This window comes from Halichoeres trimaculatus, unplaced genomic scaffold (assembly GCF_033239565.1).
Source record: "Halichoeres trimaculatus isolate MK-OKI-2021-1 unplaced genomic scaffold, fHalTri1.1 fHalTri1_scaffold_7, whole genome shotgun sequence".
NCBI classification, from domain to species: Eukaryota; Metazoa; Chordata; class Actinopteri; order Labriformes; family Labridae; genus Halichoeres; species Halichoeres trimaculatus.
In genome coordinates this window covers 15823009-15847160 of record NW_027437185.1, presented here as the reverse complement: position 1 = coordinate 15847160, position 24152 = coordinate 15823009, and the positions used below count along the sequence as shown (strand labels likewise).

The 24152-nt window shown below is 40.7% G+C and overlaps 1 long non-coding RNA gene across 1 annotated transcript in view; it reads left to right on the top strand.

Annotated features, from left to right (window-relative positions):
- The first annotated feature begins 2584 nt into the window (after nucleotides 1-2584).
- The window catches only part of LOC141793728 (uncharacterized), an 82405-nt gene continuing 60837 nt past the window's right edge, over nucleotides 2585-24152 (top strand). The window contains exon 1 of the long non-coding RNA XR_012598428.1: nucleotides 2585-2892. This is a non-coding gene — a long non-coding RNA (uncharacterized LOC141793728). The remainder of the gene's footprint in view (nucleotides 2893-24152) is intronic.

Below are 24152 nucleotides of genomic sequence, written 5' to 3'. Positions count from 1 at the left end.
ATTGTGTGCAATATGTGGAAGTAATCAGCTTTCACTGACCTGCACAGGAGTTCATCACTCAAACTAGACCTTTGAATTATCTAAAGTATGCAGTAAGTTATATCCCTACCTCAAACACACTCCATTACCTTTTTAAGTTTAAAATTTAATCACGTCTTTGATCTGCAAAGACCGTCTGGATCTACAGCTGCTGAACTTCTCCTGCTGAGTTCTTACCGTGTTTTGTTGCAAAGCTCAGCTGATGCGTTCACCTCCTGACTTTACATGCACAGACAGAAATAATGTCACATGAGATTGTGTTGATTTAATGCAGTGTACTTTGAGATGGCAGCAGCATCTGTAAAATCACTTTATCTAAAGCCTTCCTGGGATTTGTAGATCTGTGCGATTGTAGGGAAGTCTGACACAAGTTTGAAGGCAGAGTGAAAAGTGTGTTCCACAGTCAGGATGTACTCTGAGCTGGAGAGCTGACGGGTAAATGTCAGCAGTTATCTGAAATCAGCTCTGTGGTCACAGCATGTGGATTAAGCGACCGCAGCATCATAAGAACTTGACTTTATAAATGGTTGACAAATCATCGTTAGAAAATACAGTTAAATTGTTTACTGGACAAGTTTAATTATAATATAAGATAACCAAAAGGCAGTGGTAGAAAGGATCTAGTTGTCTTAATATTTACAATCTTAGACTAATTTCTGGTCACCACTTTTTCCTTCCTTTCAAGAAGGGAATAATGAAGTGAAATAAAATGCCATTGAGGAAATTGAGAATTTTCTTAAATATACAAATAGTTAAACTAAGAAAAGATGAGACATTTAAGTTAAGGAATACACTGTTATTTTAATCACACACTGTCAGCCAAAAACAAAACAAAAACAAACAATAAACGTAGACATGCACTGATCGATCAGTAGGCCGATTGATGCCGATTTACTTAATATTGGGGGACTGGTGATCGGCCTATCCTTACATATGAAACTGATCTTAAATACCTCCGGGAAGGTCTGACAGCCAGCCATTTTTGCTTTTTGCTCTGGGAGCTACAACTCAGGACACTTTATTGGTTGTTTAAGTTAAAACATAAAGATGTTATTGTTTCACAGGTATTGTTGAATGATTTTCAATAAAACAGGATCATTGGAGGTATATGCTGTCAGAAAAAAAATAAAAAAAATAAATAAAAACGATATCGGCAGGTCAGGCTTTCTAAGATCAAACAACAACAACATACACGTCATGAGTTCTTCAAATATTAACACACAACAATATTCATTCCTGGCTTTGAAATGGCTAATCCTTATCAAAAAGTCCCCAACTGGGTCTCTGATGATGATACTTGTAGGTCTTTCATACCCTCACATAGGCAACAGGTAGCCAAACGGATGCTCTGAGAGTATTGCCAAAGAGAACTGGGTGGTGCAGTGGAGGTGAAATATATGTGACTACATGCTCTGCAAAGGAATCTGATGTATTGCTTTACCTGCTGACCAAAAGCCTCAGCTCATGTGATTTTCTGGGCTCAGTCTAATGTCAGACACAGTACAGTCCTGGCCATGGAAACACTGATGTAGCTAGTTTTTTTTTCTTCTTTTTTTGGGTGCAGTATATTTTTGTACCCTGGCTCTGATATGAACTCTTATTCTGAAATCCAGTTTAACTTACAAAGATGAATGAAAATAAAATGGCATAAAGTGAAAACTATTTTTGATTATTCATGAACTGAATGACAGATTAACCTGTACACATTTTCAGTTTCCGTATCTTTTTTTTCAGCTGGAGAGCATCACTCACTTTAAAGCTGCATCTTTAATACAGCTTTGATGTATCTTCCCTTCCTATCTGCATCCTGGAGTCAGACATTCTGGTCTTCCCTGGGAGATTAGGTTAACATGATATGCCATTAGAAAACAATTGCTGTTTAGTCTGGGAATTTAAAACATGAAGTGCAGTCATGATGGAGAGCGGGCTGCCAGCCATGTGACACGGTGTCTGGTTGATCTCGAGTAATAGTCATGACTTACAGCATCTTCATGGAAGAATTGTAAATCACTCTGTGATTTTACAGTGAGTTAAAATCCTCCATATAAATTTTCAGAGTGTATGAAATACATTTTTTTAGCTGTTACTGCAGTTCAGGTGATCACTTATACATCACAGAGCTTCTGAGAAAGAGAAGTTCCCTTACAATTTTCTCAAATTCAACTTCTGGGTCTTCTGTTTATGCTGGTTACTTTGTGTCTTTTATGAAATGTTACTGTATTCACACATTTTTGAATGTGATCATCAACCCACATTGTTTGACATTTGATTGAAATAGTAGCCTTGTGATTTTTTTCTCCAGATGCAATAGTTTTCAGATAGTAAACTACTGCATCCTGAATGTTTCTCCCGTGCACAGAATGGTGAGCTTTCTGCAGGACACAGTTTTTGTAAGCATCTATAAGAAGACAAGGTCAAAAAGTGGTTTAGCTGCCTGAAGGTGTTATAAGAGCAGAAATGTAGCCTGCTTTTGTTGCAGTCATCCAAAATAGAGTCAGAAGGCTCCTTTACTCTGCTGCAGGGAGTGGGTGTGTTGAGGTGATTACTGACACCTGTGACCTGTGTGTGGAGTGGAGGACAAAGAGATTCAGTGGAGAAGTTAATAAAGAAGAAAGTTAGCCTAAGTAACTGGAGTGGGCTGAGGTTTTTTTCAAGCCCTTTCTTTTTTCTTCTTTAGTTTTGCTTTTTACAAGTGTAGTTTCTTTACACTTTGGACATCCGGGCTGAAAATAACCCCTTCATCCTCACATTAGCTTCACATGAGAGGTTAAATGTTGATAACCTGGACTGTCGACCACTATGAGGAGTAGCCTGTGTGTCCACTGGATGTTTCCCTCCTGACAGCTTCAAAACGCAAGTGCTTTACATTCTCTCCTACACACGTTCTCTTTCACATCACACACCATCCTTCAGATAACAGTTTTTCTTATTTTGATACTGCTGGTTTTCATTTTGCTTCGAGGACTGTTTACAGGACATTGAAAATAATGTTTGAAGGCAATGTTTCTGAAGTGACCCGTGTCCGGGATTTAGGAATATTCGAATATAAATGAAGTTGTTGGTATTTCCTTTTGTATCAGGGCCTTTTCTGAAGTTTTTCCAACAAATCATTGAGGGATTATCCGTCTACGTCATCACAAAAATGCGCACGCATCTCGACCGAAGAAGCAGCATTTAGCATTGAGACGAATTAGCGTTTTTTAAACACTTAATTCAACCTGTTAGAAGCATCAAAATGTACGGTTTTTCTGTGGACAGCTGTCAAAAGCTATACTACACAATAGAGGCAACTTCTGTCAAGTTTCGATCGGTACAGCGCAACCGGTGTTTCGCCGTTAATAGCGACCATGCTAACTGGTGACTTTCAGCCGACGGCAGCCTTGATTAACGGCCGAGAGTCACCAGTTAACAGGGTCTCACTTTACACTGATACACCAGCGACCTCTGTGTGTGGGTAATCAAATGTGTATTCATTATCCAACCTCGGTTAACCAGGTTTGACTGCAAACAAGCAATAATAACTGCTGATAGTCAAAATATAGATTTGACTTTGCTTATTTAATGATAAAGTTGGTTTGAGGCTGAGGTTCTGACCAAACATGGACTCAATATGGACAGTAAACAGGCCTAATGAGTGAACCTATAGGCTTATGGTTTTATGACCAAAGTAAAATTAGGGAATATTATGAAACAATGTTTATGTCCTGGTCTGTCACAGTCTGATAAGTGTCCACAGATAATGCAGTCATGAGCATCGAGTGAGAGTTGTGTTTTCTCTCTGGGTGCACGCTAGGTTTCTCTGCTAAAAACGTCTGTCTACCTGATATCTGTCCACTTGCTGATCTCTTCTGTCCACTCACTGCTATTTCACAAACGTGGGAGCATTTTGCCGTCTGTCAAAGTGCCGACAGTGAGTTAGAAATTTGTTTTTTGGTGGTTAACTCCTCCACATTATACTCCGCAGTGCTTCTGCACCCAAGTTGCGTGCGCATCTGTTGTTGTTGATAAACAAATAATCCCTCTTTACTATCTTTACATGTGTTGTATCTGCACAGTGACACCCACCTTAACAACAACAACAATAATAATAATATTAACAAAATAACCCCAGCGCTGCCTCATAAACTTCCCATTTGTTTCTTAAATATAAGCAGGCTTGACAAACATTTGATAAAACATCAGAAACAGATTTATTTTGCTGTCCAGAAAGAGAGTCAAACTTTCTTTTGCTGTTATGCAAAAAGTTTTGAATCTCAGCTTTTACCTACCTGCAAACACTTAGCAGCTCTGCCAGGGAGGGTTTAATCCTGGGTCCCTTTGGACATTTTTAAAGTCTGTGGAGTTTTTTTTTTCTCTGCAGAATTATTAGTGAGATTCCACACTTCATTGCTCTCCAGATATGACCATGCCAATGACAGCGGGAGATTGGCCCTGGTTACGTCTCCTCGCAGGCCTACAGTGTCTGACTCAGTCCAGAGCCCAGGAGCTGGTACGCCGGTGTTCAGGATTTCACTGAGTTGTTTTAATCCTTGGCTGAGCAGCTGAGTCAAATCCACACAGTTTGTAATTAGCCCAATAAAGAGCACAGCCAGGTCACTGTTTGCTATCTCCAGGAGCTGCCTGGCCCCACTTTGACACCGCAAAGAAAAAACGCCTTTTTTTTCCCCTAATGGTGTGTCGCTCACAGCTCAGCCTGGGTTCACTGAGGTAAAGTGAGGAAAGTCGAGAGAAATTCAACAGCCATCAGTTAATGGACACTGAGACTGATTCCAAAATTGAAAGGAAAAACCAGGATTACATCTTCTTCTTTTAATCTTTTTTTTTATGTATGGATGACTAACACATTTCAATGATCTATTATTGCGTCTGTTTCTCTCTCTCTCCCTTTCTGTGTGTGTGTGTGTGTGTGTGTGTGTGTGTGTTTGTGTGTGTGTGTGTGTGTCTGTGTGCGTGTGTGTGTATCCCTACCCCCCCCCTCCTTTTTTCTCCCCCCCCCCTCTCTCCCACTCTCTCTCCTCTATCTGTCTCTCTCTAACCCCAACACAGTCGAGACAGATGTCTGTCTAACATGAGTCTGGTTCTGTCCGAGGTTTCTGCCCGTTAAAGGGAAGTTTTTCCTTGCCATTGTAACTTGCTAAATGCTGCAAAGTCCTGTACTCATGGTGGATTAAGATAAGATAAGACTCCTTATCTTGTCTTGATGTTGGGTTTCTGCTAATAAAATTTTATTAACATTTACGGGTCTAGACCTGTAAATGTTTTTGTAAAGTGTCTTGAAATAACATTTGTTATGATTTGGCGCTATATAAATAAAGATTGATTGATATTAATCTATCCATGCTGTAACAGAAACATCCAAGCCCCTCCCCCTTTTTCTTTTGCTGATAAATCAAAGTGCATCATAACACTGAAAAGGTCATCACCAGAAGCTGAGAAATGATTCCTGCTGGTTTCACATTCCAGCAAAACCCTCAGCTTTGTGTTCAAATATGCAATAACCCACAACATTTCACCAATTTTTACAAGCATCAGTCGTCTGAGAACAGTGACCTATTGAGGAGCAGTGGGAAAACTTTTTTCCTACTCTCCACCAGAATGTACCATATTAGCTTCCAGATCAGGCTTTAAGTCCTGCAGGCCAAGGCAGCAATTGATTTTATTGATGTGTTCTGGGTTGCAAACTATGCTCAGCTAACAGTCAAAGGCGACCATTCAGTAGCAGATGACGTCACATCTGCGTCAGCTAACTAGGAGAAACAGACATCACATGACTCTTCTGCTTTTTTTGTAGCGTGTTAAAAAGGTCTCTTTCACGGCAGCTGAGGCAGAGAGACAGGGCTGTGAAGAAGCTACTGACATTTAGATAATCCTTGGAAAGATAAATCTAAGCATTTGGAAATCTATCAATTTGTTTAATCTTTAAAGTCACATGCCGTATCAAACTTATTTTCCATCAGGACACAATGTGATTTCTGTCTTTAATCCTTAAGTGTGGACCTCCACGTGATCAGCATCACCACATTAGCAGGTGATTGTCTCCTCCTAGACAAGACAAATGGACTCAGACATCAAATGAGGTCATGTTTGAACTGTGTGCTGTTTGTTGTGGCCTTACAGGCCCTGATTGGTTGATGCTGTAATCGAATGACTTTCTGTAATTACCTGTAAAACAGTGATCGAATCAGAGCCCAATTTAATTAATGGCAAGAAGGATAATGGCCGAAGCACAAAACTCATGGCACTGCTCTTAATCTGCCGGCACCTCCACCACAGGAGCGTGCCTTGGGGTTAGGTTGAGAGAGAGCCTGCGATAATTCACCCCAGTGGCTCTGCTTTAAAGACAGAATCGCACAAGAGCTAATTGCATGTCACCTATTTTTAGCCGGAATATTTATCTGCACTATATATATTAATAGTGCTTTCTGGGAGCCCACGAGAAGAACAGGATGTACGTGTGTGTGTGTGTGTGTGTTTGTGTGTGTGTGTGTGTGTGTGTGTGTGTGTGTGTGTGTGTGTGTATGTGTGTGTGTGTGTGTGTGTGTGTGTGTGTGTGTGTGTGTGTGTGTGTGTGTGTGTGAGAGAATAAGGCCCTTTATGGGGACACATTTTGTCTTTTTAATTGGACAAAGTGAGCTGTTGAGTCTGACTCTTAAAAACAGTAACATAAACCAGAAAGTAGTTTTAAAAAAGCATTTGTTTACTCAAAGACTTTTGTTAATGTTAAAGCGATGGTTAAAGAGTTGCGTGAACTCATATTGGTAAAGTTTAGGCTCCAAACTGAATCGTAATGATGAATAGTTTCTCTTATTTTCTTTCTTTCTTTTTCTGATATCCTGGAATCCGTAGACTTACAACTCCCTGTGAAACCAAAATGTGATGGTTTCACAGTTTGGTTGGGTGTGAATAAAACAAATTAAAGACATTTTGTCAAACTGTGAGCTTCAGGGTTCCTTGTTGGTGGAAGTTAAACCTACTAGCTACAAGGTGGTTGGAAAATAAGTCAGGGGTCTCAAACTCAAAGTCTTGTCACAAAGAGGCCACTCACAAAAAAAAAAAAAATGTTTGAACATCAGTACTTCTCAACATAACTATTTCAGTCATATTTGGCTTTTCTTGCTGCCAGACGCCTGAGAACGTTTCTTCTAAGTCTGGGCCTGTTCATTGATTTGCCTCATTTCTCACTCTCTAGAATATATTTTGTGGCACTGACAGCTCCCTCTTTAGCTGTGCAGCTCATTGTGTGCGCTCATCTCCCTGGTACTTTGCATACTGCTCCTCGTGTTTAGCTGAATAATGCTGCGTGAGGTTACACTCCTTAAAGGGGCTGTGAGGAGTTTGAAAGTGATATCGAAAAAGTCTCCCTTCTAGATATATGCCTGATCATAATCCACACTTTAAAATAAGATTATCAGCACCAATATTGCTGGTTACATGTTATTTTAAATTGCATTTCTTAGCTTCCAGTTTGGGTTGACTAGGACCGGATTAATTTACAGCATGTCTAGGTCTCTATGACAACACCACGCCTGCTGATGAAGTTTAGTAGTGATAAGAGAGATCTGTGTTTTTCTCTGCTGAAAATGATTTTCTGTGACTAATTTTGTTGTGATGGTGGACACAGGAGCCTAACTGTCGGACAGAAAAAGGACAGAAGAGCAGAAGAAAGCTAAATGGGAGAGTGATGCTGGAGCTAGAGGCTAATTAGCCTTTAGCTCGGGCTGTATCATTTCACAACACAGGGGCTAAACTGTTTTTGATGATGTTCATTCCAACCCACAGTCAGCAGTTATTCTGCAGTGGTCTGTTCAAACTTTAGAGTCCATCAATAAAATGAAGAGTGAGGTTACGTTAGCTCTGCTTGGTAGATGACTGTTGGGACAAAACCAGGATTCACTAATGTTACACATTACAGACATGTCTTGGAGCACCAGGCTGCCAGCTGCGCTAAATATAAACTGCTATTAAACTACTCACAAACTGACAGTGTTTACTTGTTGTCACTTTAGCTTACAGATACGTCAGAGCTCCAGGCTGCAGATGACACTATGTACATCCAGCTACAACATTTGCTTGATGTTGACGTTTTAGATGGTAGCGTTACGTAACTGTACTGATAAGTCTCTTACCTTGGTGGGTTGTATCCAGTAAAAAGTTGTCTTAAACAATGAACTTCTTTTTTAATCCAATCTCCATTTCATTTCAAAACAAACACAGGCCTCACTTAAAAGTAATTTACAACAGTGTGCGTGAGACTCCAGGCCACAAGGTGGCGAGAAAGTGTAACTATTACAGATCCTCCTCATAGCATCTTTAAGGGTGGTAACTTTCTCTTTGGATGTCAGATGATGAGGTGTGATTACCCTTAAACTCCACAGGAATAACCATTCTCTCACTTTTCCTGAAAAACTCTTTGCCTAACATCAACCTTTCTTTGGCCTTCAAAAGAGACATTTTACTTTAACATGTTTGGGTGCATTCAAGGTCAACTCTGAAATCAGATATTTCTTCCTAGGTCCCAACAGGGACCAGGCAATGAGCAGTACGCTGCATTTTACTATACACTGATATCAAGGGGTGAGTCATATGGGCCCCAAGTTTGAGAGCCCTGGTCTAACGTGAAGTCATTATCTTTGACTGATAGATCTGAATATAGTGATGAAGTCCTGACTCTGATGCGGTGAGCTACAAACTGAGCCTACTTGGCCCTGATTTTTGAAGAAATTCTCTGAGCAAGTCAAATTAATCCAAAACATTGGGCTGGGGAAGTTGTTATAAAAATGACTGATGTTTGGTTCCATCAGCAGCGGAGACCTTTGGCTCTGTGTCTGCTTTTGGCTGTGTTTGTGCCCTAAAGCAGATGACTGTGAGTTGTAAAGATTAAAATCTGGCCTTCCAAGCATTTGTGTTTTTTTAGTGGGGCTAAAAGACAATTTGGTTTTATAGTTCTTTTTGAATTAAATTTTTCATGATGGCTCAGTGCTAAATAATAATAGTAATAAAAACAAGGATTTTATGAACTTTAGTTTGAGAAACACATGAACAGCGTTTCAAGTCAAAGATCTAGTGAAGGAGTTTATCAGTCATTTAAATTTTGTTGGCAACATTTGAAACAAATCACAGTAGCATTTTGTCTTAACGACAAAAATCATGTGTGTTGCTGGGTGAGGCAAACATGAATATTATGTTCTAGTCCGCGGGTATTAAGTACCCTTCTTTAAAAAAGAACTGCATTGATCCATGAAACACAGCCTCCCCTCAGGCTCTGTCCATTTCTGTCTTGTGTTTTCAACTCTCCATATCGCCATGTCATTATTTTTCTATTTTTCTGTTGCTAGTCCTCGGCTTTGTGTATTTGTCCTGTTTTCAAAAGAGAAATCTCCTTCTGCTTCTTTTAATTTGGCAAACTTGCACTTATTGCACTCTGCACTGGAAACATAAAAAGAGGCCCTTCAATCTGCATGTCAGTGTTTGCTTCTTCCTAATGGACCCGTTTACAGTGATGAAGGTCATTAAGTACAGCTCTATGGACTCATCCTGCTCTGGTTTGCTGGTCGTAAAAAGACGTTAGTACAAGCAACAGCTGTTTCATAACCTTCTTAACTTATTACAGAAGGTTTAAAATAGTTTACTTTAAGTTTTCACCCTTGGTCTCATGCACTGTCTGGTAGAGAATGTTTGTTTGTTGGTTCAACTGGGGTGGAGTTGTATGCACTGAAAACATAAGTCCTACCCATCATAAGTGTGTTGGTAAATTTGTAGTTTAGATGTTAGCAAGCACAGCCTGAACTCATGGCTAGCGTTATAGATTTTTTAGCATCATTAGAGCCAATCTACTCTTTAAGTGACTTGAGTGAAGCTCGCCGTTTCACTATTATCAGTCTTTTTTTGCCATAAACTCACAACATGCTAGCTCGGCCCTCATGTTTTCTGCACGAACAGAAGGATGTCCTTGGTGCTAAGTCTGTCTAAGAAAACTACTTCTTTGAAAGTGATAAAACAGGTCAGATTACATCCAGTTCTGTTACTAATTAATGACAGTTTTCTCATCAATGCAACATTCAATTTTCAGGTGCATAACCCAGATTTTAGCGACACAGCAGATCCTTGACCTTATTCTTTTAATCACTGGAGGCATGTTACAGAGATCAGGAGAAGAAAAAAAATCATACAAGTACACAGTCCAAAGTGTCTGTGCATTTAAGGTGACAAATGTAGACATTCAAGCACTCCACGAAGAACAAGAAAGGCACTGTTCCTTCATTTAGACCTCTGAATGATGGTCCCTTTGAAGAGGTTGCCCTCATCCCTCACAGGAATTAAGATCTTCCCTTTGAGCCCCCCAAAAGACTTTTTTTCCTTTTAGTAACACAAAGGAATGAAAGAGTAAAAGTAAAGCTTTCTGAAGGCCTTGAAATGTGTTAATTAACAAGCTAATGGCTGCCTTTCAAGAATATTAATCATCTCAAAAACCCGCCATGAAATCAGCTAATGGCCCCCCGCAACCAGCTCACAGTCAAGGAAGAACAATAAGAGTTTCTTTCCATGTTCAAGAGAGCTCAGGTTTTACTAAACATGAAATATGTACTTCTACCCTTAAAGCTTCATGTGCATAATCACATGGTTTTACTACAAATCGTCAGGACAGGCTTTCATAATGTGAACAGCTGCCAAAGAGTCAAACATGATCCCATTAGACAAAAGCAGATTCTTCCAGACTTGAACTCCTTATCAGTCTCATTTGTTTGTTCCACACATTATTTCACAAAGAGACGATTAGATTTCTTTTCAGCTGTGTTTCACTGAAGTTGTGCACTGATAACCTCTTGGGGCTGAGGGCGGCACGCTGAATCACCCTTTCTTTGTGTTGGACAGACAGCCTAACACTGAAGCTACCTTGTTGAATGAGACCTTTGTTGGTGTGAGAAATGAGAGAGGGGGATGAAAAAGCACATGTAGTACTGCACACACACACACACACAGACAGACACACACACACACACACACAGACACACACACACACACACACATACACACTTCTACTCTTTCAAACAACATTCCCAAACTAGACGATAGGGGTTACTTCAAGTTATGAATATCATTATTTCATACAAAAAGAACGACTGCCGTTTGACTCGACTGACTGTAGGAGCCCTGAGCTGACTGTGTAAGACCTTCTGCATGTCTGTGTGTGTCTAAACATTTAGACTTTATTAAACAAATTGATATTTTTTTTACCACATAAACACCAAAAAGTACCAAAAATTGGTACTGTTGAGCAGGGCCGGCCCTTGGCAAAGGCGACCTATAGGCGGCTGCCTAGGTTGCCTAGGTGATATCGCCAGCTTGTGGTTGTCTTTACTTTTATTAACAGGACGAGCACAGGGGGCGACTTCACGGTAATAAAACCAGTTGGACTTAGCGATTTTAAACATCGTCATTATGTCAAAATTAAATAAATTACCTCGTCGCTATCCATCCTGCAAACAGCCGCTGAAGACAGAAGAATACTTTTGAGTGAAGTCCTGGCTTCTGTGATTCGCCTACAAAACAAATGCACGCGACCAGCAGATCTGTACCTTTACGGCAGTATGCACGTGCCAGCGCTCATGGGTAGTTGAGTTCTCGCTTAGGTCCGGTTTGCCTTGGTTGTATTGTTTTGTTTATTATTTTAATGACAAGAAGTGGGATGTTACCATGTTGTAATAGAGAGAGCGGTTTTTGGAATTGCACTCGCGCACAGTGCGTCTCACCGTGCTAACTTTGATGTGATCCCACGGAGGCGGGCCATGTGTGTGTGTGATACCTGCTAAAGTATGGTTCATAAAGGGGTAGTGTGACCACTGGGAAACAGCTCTGCTGGGGAGCAATCACGCCTAAGCACAGGACGGTTTGGATGGCCAGTGTGACCGCGCCCTGAAACACTGTTTCCGTGTAAACGAGAGGCTAAAATACAATGATACTTTTGCGTTTCACCCTGAAACCGTTGTCATGTCAACGGCCCCTTCATGTCCCAGCCTGGCCACCTTTCTCAAAAACAGCCTGGACGTACCCCTCCTGATTTCACAAAGCCTTGTGGCCTCTGCTTTGAACCTCACAACATTTCTCAGGTTGTGATGGAGTGATTTTTTGGCATTCATTTTAAGATAAATCTCTTAAAAGCTGGCCTTTCAAAAGTGCAAAGTTGAAACATAAATCCTTTCAAATTGTCTCTGAAACATCATGAGAGTAATACGCCCACTGATGTGAAATGCATCTGACATTCAACACAGCTCAACCAACACACACTTACCCTCAGCTTGCCAGGACTGTCTGAATGACATGTGCTTAACAACCTGTGTACAAAATGATGTACTGTAATCCATATGAGTGCAGCAGCCTTGGTGGTGTCATTACTGTTGGATGTATTTATCCTTTAAACTTCGGGGCAGATTTGTGGGTCTGCACTTGTTAAACCGGTCTGCTGATTATGGCTGCCAAAACTCTCGTCTCCTGGCCTTTATGGCCTCCTGAACTGTGAGCCAAACGTTTTATATGCTACAATATTCTAACCTTTAAGCACCACAATGCAAACAGTTTGCTTCTTGGCAACTGCAACCAAGGCAACTTTAGGCTTTTTCATGCAGATAAGCATACTGCATGAGGTAAACATTGTTCAAATTGGACATGAAAAATGTTAATCACGTATGCACGGTGGCTCTAGAGGACAGTAGAAGTCGACCTTTTCATTGTTGCACTTTTAAAAGTATGTTTGTCTGAATCTATTTCGGCTCTGTGTGTTGGTCAGAGTTAATTGAAAAATAGCATTCAAAAAGCAGCAACAGGAAACTTAAAAAAACAACACATTTATTGGCCTGCAAGGCCTCTTCCTCTAGTGTGGGACTGTGTAAGGCCTCAGCAGGAGTCCCTCTCAGCAAAACAAACACCTCAGCGCCCGGCTGTGCGTATGAAAGCGGAAAAGTGTTTTTCAGTACTGGAATTGAATGTCGAAATCGATGTCCAGATTTAGTTTTGATATGGCAGAGGGTTGTCATATCACATTTAGATGGATGCCCTGTGGGAGGTGTTGCAAAGGAAGTGTGATGAGAAGGATCCTTTCCTCCAGGAGCAGCTAATCAATATGCCTCACAGACACACTCTTTTTCAGCCCAAGCACCACTTTTTTTTTCTTTCCCAACACTGCTGACACAGTTCAATTAAACTTGTACCGCAGAGAAAAAAAGTCTGGGTTGAGTGGAAGGAACTGGGTCTAACTCATTTAAATTTCAGAGCACTCAAACTTTTCCCTCCTTCCTATTTAATCTACGTCTCGTACTTTCTTAAAACTGATGATCAAAACTATTAAGTTATGATGCATCAGGATCAGCACTTGAGTGTAACCTAATCACACTCTCATTACCGCTCTCTGTGAGTCCGTGTTTGTGTGTGTGTCCACTGCATTATGACAAATCACACCTTGTACAGCGAAGTTGCATCCACTGTCATCACTCCATCAGCCGCGCTCAGAAGGAGACCGAACAAGTGTGGAAGTGATTATATCGAGGTGCCTCAGGGCTGTACACAGGCACCTAATCAATATTCAATCTCAGTTATTTCACCCCACATTTCCATCCCACACAGGGCTGCTTGATGACTGGAAGGCCCACCGCTGCTCCCTAAGTCTGTGAATCACTCAATCAGAGAGAGTAACTAGATTCAGCAGCATCAATACGTGCATGTAAGCTAATGTGTTTAAAGCAGGTGGAGATATTCTGGTGAGCCTTTGAAGCTGGATGACAAATTGACGAGGACTCCTCCAGCACCTCAGGGACATGAGGCAAATCATTTTCAGTGGATGTGCCAGTGTTTGTTTATAGGGGTGGATGTGTAATAATACATCAGAGAGCTGTTAGCTGGTTTTCAGATAAGTTTAGTCGATAGAGGGTTGGATGGAAGACACAGATAGTTTCTTCATCATGATAAACATCGGAGACAAGACAACTTAGGGTTAAAAACATTGGCCTGTATTCATGTTCAGTCATTAAACAAACAATACCATTAGTCCTAACATTCCTGTAAAATCCTGACCTAAAATGAGCTGTTGGGATTTTGGGGATTTGCTGACGTCAGCGATTCCCTGTCAGACCTGATTGGTCCACCGGAGCAGATACCCCCGAACCCCTTCCCCACCCACTCCTTTCTCCTGCTGGAGAGAGGAGTGTTGCTGTTTTAGGCTGTAAACAGTCACATAGCTCCATCATGCACAAGCTTCCGATCTCAGAAGAAGACAAGACTAAGTGGCTAGAGTTCATTTATCAAGGAAATGTGCCAGCTACACTCAGTAAAACTGTGCATGTGTGTGCTAGTCACTTCACAGCAGACTGCTTTTCCAACTTTGGACAGTACAACAGAGGGCTAGTGAATAGACTGGTCCTGAATCCAGGCACATCACCAACCATCCACCAACAAACCTCGGACCCTGGAAATGTGAGTATTTTAAATGCTGTGTGCTGTGGAGCAGATGTAAGAGCTTTTCCTCAGTGCCCCCCCTGTCTCTTTGTTACCTTCAGGATGCTAACTTTAGCTATGGTTATCCTGTTGTTTTAGCCTGTAATGTTACGGTAAACGAGCTTAGCTGTTTTCTAAACATTGTGCACTCAGAGCTCGTGACACCGCTCTCAGCGATGCGGAAGAGTGGGGCGGGATCAGCGGTGGCTCATTTACATATGAAGGTCACGCCCACTAAATCAGAGCGTTCTGAACAGAGGGGCTATGAGAGCCTGGAAACAATGCTGCTGTGCTTGATTTACTGGCTTTTTGGAACAAAACATGTTACTGCCATTTCATGAAGACATCAATGATCAATATTAAACTGCAGAAAAGGAGCAGAATATGGGACCTTCAACTTACACCTTGAAAGAGACTCAGGTGAAAATTACATCATAATTGAGGGGAACCTGCTGAAAAAAACATCCAACAAAGTCGAACTGCGCATGTCTACCACCCATAAACGGTGATAAACCTGGTGAGCGGTGATGGTGTGACTGAGATAAGATCAGGAAAAATATTTTACAGAGGAAGAAATGGGCATTTCATGTCAAGGATACACACAGGCGAACAGCTGTTATCCGTGAGTCAATCATGAACATAAAGAGAAAGAGAAAGTTTGGTGATCTTGAATCTAACGCTCTTTTGGCCCTTTAACCTGGCTCATGCACACAGCTTACCCATCATTTTTTTTGCCATTAGTACAAACAGTCCGTTTTCCCTGCTAATGGCTTGTCATGCATACAGGCCATAGTCTTTAATAAACCATAAAATACTTCAAAAGTCTTGCAATCAGTCATTTTTTAGTATTAGATACACCTGAGTTTACATAAATAATCTAAAAGCTCCCATGAAGAATTTCTAAATTGCGTGAACATTTGCTTACCCTGTGAACAAAACAGTCCCTCCTGCCTCTGCTGATTTTTGTCAACTTCCCCATCTGACTCAGTGATGGGTGTTAAAGATTTTCTTTTGAACTCCAATCATCTGAGACAATGTGAAATAAATAGGTGATTTAAATCTGGATGCTATGGCTAAGTCACGCCTCCATCCACATACTCAGACAATCACTTAACATTCACTGACAGGCCTTTTGAGGTGTCAAAGTAGGACACATTTTGCTGGCCATTGATGATTTTTGGAGACAGAAAGATCACATATTATTTATAAGTCACCAAAAGAGTCTAAATGATGCATTAAAGGGATATATGTTGAGTCGATAAGAAGCCTCAGTTACCAGCAAAAGTTATCAAGTTTAACCAAATCTCATCACCACCATCTCAGACAACTAGATAGAGGATCAGCATTGGTCATGAGACATTAAAATGTCTTTTTTTTACCACCTTTGTCAAAAGTGTGTCTCTGTTAGTATGGTGCTACAGTATTTTCACTGAATCATTCAGTTTAACATTTTCCAACCTTTATTATCTCAGCTATTAGAATAGAATAGAGTAGAAATGTATTGTCATTGTAACAAGTACAACGAAATTAAAGTCACAGCAGCAAACAAGACAACAAAAGTAAGAAAGCAAGAAAGTGTACAGTGCAAAAAGGTCCATAAGAAAACAGATGATGACAGCTTGTCCATCATTCTCCAGTTCAGCCAGCCTCCACCTCCACAGGGTCCAGGACTGAGCTTCTTCAGTCATGCTCCATCTCTGTCTCCTAGATCCTGTCTGCTCACAGCAGGTGAAGCTCTTCCAATGTGGCGTTGGTGTCTGGTGTTAGCTCTGTTAGCCATGTCTATGAATAGCATGATGTTACTCTCCTCTCTGGTATTCCCTCTGTTGCTGGGTTAGCACAGCTAGCTCATCCATCTTATTGGAGATAGATCTTACGTTCCCAATAACAATGGATGGAAGGACAGGTCGATATTGTCACTTTTAAGCTCAAACCTGACAACCAGCACGTTGTCCTCGCCTCCTTCTCCTCATCTTGTGGGAAGACATCAGGCCTTACACCAGTTAGCATTGACATGCTACAGGCTGCCAACAGCTGAGTTCACATGTAAACCATGCAGCCATGGTTACATGTAGGATCTCCAGACAAACACAGGAGAAAAAGTAGTAAAAATATCACTGAAGCCACAAAAAGTTTGGTGTCCATGACAAAAGAGCCAAACAAAGTAATGATCCACTCCAAATGCAAAAATTACGAAAAAAGAGATGAAAAAATTACAAGAAACAGACAAAGAAGAGAGAACTGCGGCAAAAGGCAGCCATAGCCAACAGGGCAGCGCCTAGCAACAGATTACTATTACAGATAAACTGATGAAGCTTAGCTCCACAAGTTAACGATAGTTTAACTAGAGCCCTTTGGACAACGGCAAACAATGATATACTGTCACCAAGGAACGAAAACTAGAAAAGGCTAGAGCATTATAAGCCAATGAACTCCCAATGAACAAAGAGACATGATCAACAACACAGCTAGGAGCTAATGTTAGCCTAATGTTAGCTAACATTATCCTCCTGAGCTAATGTTAGAGATGTTAAAGAAAACTTTACAACGGACCACATGTAGACATCCTGGTTCATTTTATTCAGGTTAAATTGATATTGTTTACTGCACAAATTTATCCAAAAAAAAACCTTTTCTCTGTTGAAAAGTGGGTTAAAAATACACCCTCTCACCCAGCCCCTCAGGATACCTTGTGCTGGACTTGCATGTACCAAATAAACATTGTTTGACCATTCTCTTAAAATCTCAAAAAAACTCATAAAACCTAGGACTGACTTCGTGCTATGCATTTGAACATATTAATGTGCAGAGATGTCTTAGTGTATGAAAATGGCTGTTTTGCACTGTGATTGCTCATCTCCTTTGAGGGTGGGACTTAGCCGTTGTTCACAGGCCACGATCACCTGTTCACCATGAGAAAGAAACCACACAAATATTGATTTAATTCGCTAAAAGATAGTTCCTGTTGTTCCACGATCAGATTCTTATCGTTCAGCCTGCTTATATACAATAATTCACATTTGATAAGGTAGAGGACTCCTGCAGGGATAATAGGTTTAACATTTCTGTCCTCATTTAGCTTTCCATCTCAGAGCTTTACAGGTAACAACTTTTTATAAAACTCAAATGTAGAAACTTTGAACCTTTTCCACCCAGACTACCTTTTAAGGTTTAAACCTCCATGCAATCAACATGTTTGAGTCGTGCTCACCAGCTCTGCTGCTGTAGCCTGAAGTACAGTCTTGATTTGCTCTAAATTTCCCTATCAGAGATTGTAGGGGTCCTGTAAGTTTTTTTAAGCTGCTCTCAAATCTGTGCTGACTGACCATCATTAATGATTCAGACCAGCCTGTGATACATGCAATGTTACAGGCATTCTGGGATTTCTTTTGTTTGTGAATGACACTCATTTGAGGTGAAATAGATACCACGTATGGTGAGTGACTTGGTTAAACTTGAGAGGTAGTCTGATGAAACTAACTTATCCCTGAAATAGAATCAAATTAACATTGTTATTTTTGATAAAAGGAAAGAGGATGGTAAAATCAGCTGGGCCATAAGTAGTGTTCGAAACATCAAGTGTCTGAGTCTCTGATATGTTTTCGACTCAGAAACCACGTAAAGATAATAAAGCCTGTGAGTTCAAAACCTTTACAGTCAATGTGACTCATCACCATGGTCATGTTGTTTTTTATTATAATTTTTTATTTTTTCGAAATCAGAATCAAGTATGTAGTAAGTGAGAGTCATTAGTGAGAAAACTAAGGGCCAGTCCCAATTCTACTTCTAAGCCCTTGTTTTACTCCTTGCCCTTGGTTTTGCACATGCACGTCTAGTAAAGAGGGTGTTCCAATTATTAATTTGAAATTGCTCATTAAAACAATCTACCTAACTCTGCTAGCGACAGTTATAGCTAATAGGCTAGGCGCCGCCCTGTTGTGCTATGGCTGCCTTTTACAGCAGCTCTCTCTTCTTTGTCCGTTTCTTGTAACTTTTTCGTCCCTTTTACGTAATCTTTGTATTTGGAGTGGACTATTACTTTGTATGGCTCATTTGTTGGTCATGGACACTAAACTTTTTGTGGCGTCAGTTATATTTTCACTACTTTTGGCTTCTCATTTCTAAGACGTGTTTTTGTTCCCCTTGTCCCATAAAACAGAGGGCTAAGGGGGAGAGGAATAGTGACAATTTGGATTGGCTCCTTAAATATGCAAAGTTTATATTTTTGAGTTTGATAGAAACCAACAAAATAAAAAATGGTTTAAACTATCCAGTCTTATAGCTGGTTGTCTTCTTTGCTTCTCTGACCCATAAAGAAACTACAGTGGTACTTTCAGTCTGATTCAAAACCAGACATGAAGTCCTCACAGGGACTTCAAATTGGTGAATTTGTCTGCAATGAGATTTTCCATGGAAAAAAAAGAGAGAAATAAGATTTGTTGTTCAACCAAATTTCTTCCTAATGTTCCCTCTTCAACTATTTTCTGTGGCATGAGATTACATCATTCTTCATTCTTTATTAGTTTATTGAGAGTCTGTTCAGCTCAGCTTCCATGGAAAGGCAGATGTGGCACAAAAAAAAAAGATTTCGAGATTGTATCAAAAAGTGTAGTGGTCATGAATCAGGATGAAAGTTTCATAGTGAAAGTTTTCGAAGGATAAAGTTTGTGTAGCAAAGAAAAAAAGGTGCATCAAAATAGTTTCATATTACGTTTACTTTGTGGTTTTATTCTCAACCATGGTTCACAGAGTTTTCTTGTTCACCTGACCTCTGCTGCAAACACAGCTCAGCAGCTTTCTGTTGACTTTGGCTGACTCCACAGTGTCTCTGTAAGACGCATGGAGTTCCACCTCTTAGTATGTTTTTTAGTGAAAGTCTTTATAACACAGAAGTCATCTTTATTGATCTTCAAGTCATGTGGTAACTATACAAAACCCTCTTTCATGGTGTTTCTATATTTATTCTTTTGTTTGAGAGAGCGTGTAATCTGAATACAGGCTTTTCCCCGTACAGCAGAGTGATTTTTGGCATGACCTGGAGGAGAGTGTTCATCAGTACAACGACACTCATTATGCCTGAATCAATGAAAGGCATGAGTTATGCTTTTCAGTTCATAAGCATAGTGCTGCTCTCAGTGTGGATCATGGATGTGAGCTGGTGATCATAGTGGCAGCTTTGTAAGTTTCATATCTGATCACAGAATAATGTTTTTAATAAACTTCATGGAAACGATCACACATTTGCTCCGGGGGTGCTTTGGTGCTCTCAGATCAGCGTACACCAAAAAAGACTGTTTACCCCTTTTTATCATTTAGTGCACACAGAGACATTCTTCTTGTTGGAGTTACTGAACTTCAAAATTAAATATTACAGTTTCAGATCACACACACACACACACACACACACACACACACACACACACACACACACACACACACACACACACACACACACACAGAATAAAATCACAAGAGCATGTCTGTATTACCAAATATTAGGAAACAATTAAGAAAGAGAGAGAGATTAAACAGTATCGATAATTTGTCTTAAAATAGATAAACACATCTTATTCGAGGAATTTCACTAATAACAATAAGAAAATGATAGAACAAAATAAAGTCATAATTCCAGTTATGGCACAAAGGAATTACCATTTGACAAGATTTTCATTGCTTTTACACTGTTTTAAAACCTGTGATAGTTTGGTAATAACACACAACATCTTGAGAACCCACCGTGCAGATTAACAGAAATACACACCTGATTAAAATATCAAGTCCAGTTGAAAAATTGCATAAATATTCATTTTTTATTTATAGATATCAAGCATGTCCTAAGCAGAGCTTCAAAATGCTAAAAGAGGAAATGTGAGATCAATGGATAAATTAAAACCTAAATAAACATAAGTGAGCAATTTAAAAAAAAATGGAATCAATTTGAAATAGGATGTTCACAACAAAACAAAACAAAAAACAAATACTAAATAAAATGAAATGAAATAAATAGAATAGAAGTGAGAAACGGACTGCTGCACGGTGTCTAACGGTTATTGCCTCACAGCAAGAAGGTCACTGGTTCGAATCCCAGCTTGGCCAATGAGCCTTTCTGTGTGGAGTTTGCATGTTCTCCTCGTGCATGCGTGGGTTCTCTCCGGGTCCTCTGGCTTCCTCCCACAGTCCAAAAACATGCTCATCAAGTTAATTGAGCACTCCAAATTGTCCCTAGGTCTGAATGTGTGAATGGTTGTATGTCTATGTGTCAGCCCTGTGACTGGCTGGCGATCAGTCCAGGGTGTACCCCGCCTCTCACCCAATGACATCTGGTATAGACTCCAGCTACCCGTGACCCTGAACAAGGTACGCGGTTCAGAAAGCGAATGAATGAATGAATTAATGAAAAATGACTCAGTAATGGGGAGCTCCACAGTTCTTAATGATTACATGCTTGATACAAGATAAGTGGGAACATTGCTCCAAGTGGAGAAGATGCCATCATTGTGGGCATCCACTGTCTGGAACAGAGGTCCATTTTATAAACTTCTCTCTCCATCATCATCAAATGTTCTTAACTGGATTTAGATCAGAGGAACACGCAGGATGGTCCCAAAGAGCGACACTACTCCTCTAGAAGAAGTCCTTTGTCAGGCGGGCATTGTGACCTGCAGCGTTGTGTCATAAAAAAAAAAAAACAGTCATTACTACACAGACCAGGGCCCTCAGTCATGAGGGATTTCCCCTGCATGATCTCCACAGCCAGCCACTGTTTGAAACCCCTGCACAACCTGAAGCTTCATTGTTCCATTAGAGGAAAAAGGCCCCAGATCATGAGGCACCTCTTCACTGTGCTGTGTAGAAAACATCTCAAGTGGGATCTCTGCATGCCAAACTCACATTTGGCTGTGTTTTTCAAATATGAAACCCATGCCAGCCAATCACAATAAACCCTAGTCATTCAGCTGTGACTTTTACAACCAAAAACTCTTCCTGATGTAAAGAGGGTTTGCAAGTGACATCACAGCAAGCAAGAGTCAAGAGGGAGATGAGTAGCAGTGTCAGCCTAAATACTGTCTGAATTAAAAATAATGTTTTTGGCTGTTTTTGGCTTTGGTTGGCTTTGACAATAATCACTCAGAACAAGACAAAGGACACAGAGACACCAGATAAATCCTGAAAAAGAAAGAAACACAGGAACACTCAACAAAAAGCTAACACGAGACAATATCAATTTGAGCGAAGTGTGTTTGAGGGTTATACTGATGTACAAGGCACAAAACTTTTAGGTTAGATGCTTGAACTGCATCTGCATGAAAGATTCACCTGAAATACTCAGAGTCACAAGGTCGGCTGGCTTTGAAGCAGGCTCCTTTTAGCGAAAGCCTAATGGAAGGACACTTTTATTACAGGGACAAAGAAATAAATCATCTTTTATATATAAACAGCCCCAAGATATCTCATGACTTTTTCACATGAAGAAGGTTCAGACTGCTATTCAAAAACAGTTCAGCCATGAACAAGCACTTGACACATGCAAGGACAAACATGAATTTCACAGTCAGAAAATTCAAGGAGAAGAGGTCTCTAAGATTATCCGTTACATTGATCTGTGAAGAGTGAACGATAGAAAGTGGGATTCATGGACAGACGAAAGCATGGAGACAATGAGGGAGACAGGAGGAGGAGGGGGAGAGAAGCTCTGTGCTGTTAGAGTTTACACTTCTTGATGGCTTTATTATTCAAGCAAGACCAAGCTTCAAACTTTGTTAATAAAAAGGAAGACCAGGCTTTTTTGTAAAGGTAGGGTCTGCAGAAATGTTTGTTATTTGTTAGTAAACATAAATTCAAACAGGACTTCTTCTCCTTGGCTCAGTGCCAGCTGCAGCAGACACCCACAGCCTCTGACTGTGACTGCGTAAACACATTCACCAGTCCAGAAACCACCTGTAGCATTGTGTTTCTACGCTCACACAAGCGCACTGGTATTTGACACATACCTCTTTCACTGCCATTGACGTAAATGGATGTCATTTCAGTGCGGAACGTTGCCCGCTAAAGAACAGAAAAGGGTAGATTTTTTTTCTGATGAAAGAAGGGAGCCTTCTCTTTATTTTGTAGTTTCTGTGTTTAAAGAGTCATAGATCTCAATATTCTGTGGGTCTTGAAAGATAGGTCAAAATGCGCTAAAACGGCTGGCAGTGAATGAGTCAACAGAAAGCAAACTCTCATCCCGTGCTGCTCCCCAAGTGCCCAAAAGTGAGTAAAAAGTCAAGTCAAGCTTTACCCTCATTTAGGAAATAGCTTTGTCTGTTTGGTGTTTTGTTTCACTTTGGTTATGTTTGTCGTTCTCTGTGCTACATCCACCAGTTGGGATTGCTCTGAGACTGCAAGGGAAGCTCAGTTTCCCCGAAAGTGTCCCTAAAAAAGTGGTGATATGTTCTGCTGTGTGTACATTTCATTGACAAAATATGCGCTACAATTCCTTCATGTTTTGTTCAGAATCAGCTCCTATCACAGGTAACTGGCTCCACCTCCTTCTTATTCATCCCCACAGCGTCTCAGCGCTTTAACACAGTCGGACGCTGAGCGGCTTCTGACTTCAGTGGGGAAGCATGGAGTGGGTTGTTCCACTGTGGAAACTGGACGGTCACTGGATAAACGCTGGGCTTTGTCCCGCCCATTGGACGCTCAGCGTCTCTGGGGGTCTATGAGGCAGTGGGCTGGCCTGGATGTTGGGCTTCTGCATGATGATTGGATGATCTGTCTGAGGCCAAATCCCTTTTTGAGTGACAGTGAAATGAGCCAGTCAGTGATCTTGAAGTATAACCCTCCACCGTAGCAACTTCTGAGTTCTACATTTCCTTGTGCTGGACTGATCCTGAGGCTTTATTGATCCACAGCAAGTTTACCTTTCTTAAAAACAACAAAAGGTGTTTTTAAAGATTCTCTCTCTTTTCACCAATAAGCAGCTACAGCTACAGCTGCGGAGCTTCTCCCCCCGTCACTCACACTTACAGCCTGCAGGTGAAGAGAGGAGCTTCTCCTGTTTAAAGCAGCTCAAGTCTTTCGTCCCCAATACAAAGGGCCAAGGCCGTTTAAGCAGTCTCGCTCTGCTGGCCATTGAGAGAACATCAATAAAATCCCTGGAAAAAACACATGGTTGGTACGACAGGGTCACAGATCTTTTTCTTGAAAAGGAACGGAGGGTAGAATTTTCATTTAAATAAACATTCAAAATTAATGATGTAGGCTGGAATAAATGAGCTTCCCCTCCTTGACTGACCAGCAGCCGTCACTGACTTCCACCATCGTAGCCGCTCGGGATAGTTTCTCCACTCCCTATCATTAACACACAAAATCACTTGTGCACTGTGATTTGCTGAGTAACCTCAGCCAATCATGCTTACTTTCATCCCAGAAATGATCTGATACAACCAAAACATCAACATACAGGCCGAGGAGAGGGTTTGAGGCAGACACTGACACACCTGTATGGAGGTCCAAGGGTGGCGATTGAGCAGGATTATTCCTTTAAAAGTTGACATTTAATTTTTCAGGAAATCCTGCTGACCCTACCTTTAAAAACGGCCTCTCATACTTATCTTGGAAACTTTGAGCCCCATTAGTGCCAGTTT